The sequence below is a fragment of the Bacillus rossius genome, unplaced genomic scaffold (assembly GCF_032445375.1).
Source record: "Bacillus rossius redtenbacheri isolate Brsri unplaced genomic scaffold, Brsri_v3 Brsri_v3_scf22, whole genome shotgun sequence".
Taxonomy (NCBI): domain Eukaryota; kingdom Metazoa; phylum Arthropoda; class Insecta; order Phasmatodea; family Bacillidae; genus Bacillus; species Bacillus rossius.
In genome coordinates, this window is record NW_026962393.1 from 1,145,638 (window position 1) to 1,147,500 (window position 1,863).

The 1,863-nt window shown below is 31.4% G+C and overlaps 1 non-coding gene across 1 annotated transcript; it reads right to left on the reverse strand.

The window, feature by feature from the left end:
• Nucleotides 1-1,730: 1,730 nt before the first annotated feature.
• On the reverse strand, nucleotides 1,731-1,849 carry LOC134543856 (5S ribosomal RNA). The gene has a single exon (XR_010077305.1). It is a non-coding gene; the product is annotated as a 5S ribosomal RNA (ribosomal RNA).
• Nucleotides 1,850-1,863: the final 14 nt, after the last annotated feature.

Sequence of the window (1,863 nt, forward strand, 5' to 3'; positions counted from 1 at the left end):
CGCGGGCGTGTGATTGCGTGTGGTAAATTGTGCTAGGTTAATTACCGCAAAACTCCACTGTGTGCAAATATGTAGTGTGTCGCTGTATGCAAATATTTGGTATGTCTTTTTTTTTTTTTTTTTTTTCAGGCAATACACACTTTGAATTTTACACAATTTCGATGCTGCAACCTAAGTGTATACATGCGAATAGGATTGCTTAAATGAAAAAGTAAAGTAGGAGGTAAGTGCAAATGTTTCCAGGAGGTTATGCACACACAATCTATTTTATGAATTAATAGTTATTATCTAAGAAAATGATAGAAGATTATAAATAATGTGTGCAGAATAATACAGAATTTGCATGTTACACAAAAAAAAATATATATATATTCCAAATATTGTTAGCAAAATGCACCTAGATTAGTGAGCTGGATTTTTTTTTTTTTTTTGTATTTTTGTTCTGTTGATCCCACGTGGAGTCAAGGCTCCGGGATATAGAACATGTATGTGCAGACAATTAATATTTACATGATGCAAGTTACCAAGAAAAAAAATTTCAAAAAAAAAAAATACATAACATGTTACACAATTTAACTTTATGCAAAACATGAAGCAGCTGTTATCACAAGTCCATTCAACAAATTAACAGTTCAATTTCTCTATTATCAATCAAATTAAAGAATAGCTTCAGAGGGTAGGTAGGATATTCTAGAAGAATTTTTTTTACTGTTTTTTTTTTTAATACTGGTAAATTGTTTTAGTTATTTTCTGTGATATTAAGTTGTAAAGTTTTACTCCCAAGTAATTTAGTCCATTTTCAAATCGCCTAGTGTTATGTTCAACTATCCTCAATTTACTAGCATTTCTGGTGTTATACCTATGTGCGAATATCTAAAAAAAAAAAAAAAAAAAAAAAAATAATAATTTTTTTTTCTTCTTTTTCTTAAGAATGAATAAAAAGTTTCTAGAACGTATTCATTTATGGCAGTCAGGACTTTAAGTTTTTTGAATTTTGGTCTGCAGTTAGATGATTTTTTATCTTTTGTTATTATTCTAATAGCTCCTTTTTTTTTTTTTTTTCCCCCAATGTTATATGGCAGAAAGAGTAGAGCTATGGCTACTGTGACATCATGCATTGATGGGAAGGTTATTGTTGGATAACAAAAATTTAGATGATATAATTTTTATTTTTTTCCATACACAACACATTGCAGGTACAATTTTACAGGTTACAGCTGTACCACCTCTAGTATTGCTGCCGACCATCCAACAAATGAGCACACTAAACAGGCATTGATGACATTGTTATCAACGTCTTTTTGAATCTCTCATTATTATACATAACTGCCCACTGAAACAGAGAAACTTCAAAATAGGTGTGTGTGTGTGTGTTTATATATATATATATATATATATATATATATATATATATATATACATATATACATATATACATACATACATACATACTACATACATACATATACACTTATATATTTATTTTTTCACTTTGAATTTTGTATGAGGTATACACATGCAAAGATTCACAGCTACTGGGTGGGTGAGTGAGTGAGTGAGTGAGTGAGTGATTGATTGATTGATTGATTGATTGATTGATTGATTGATTGAGAGAGAGTGAGTGTGTGTGTTAGGGGGGGGGGGGGAAATGTGGTGATTGTGGGGGAAAAAAAAATTTAAAATTGAAATTTTTAAAAAAAAATTTTTTTCTGTAGGGTGCAAAATAGTAGTGCCAACGGCACGTGGTGTTCCCAAGCGGTCACCCATCTAAGTACTAACCACGCTCGACGATGCTTAACTTCGGTGATCGGACGAGAACCGGTGTGTTCATCGTGATATGGCCGTTGGCAATGATATAGATGT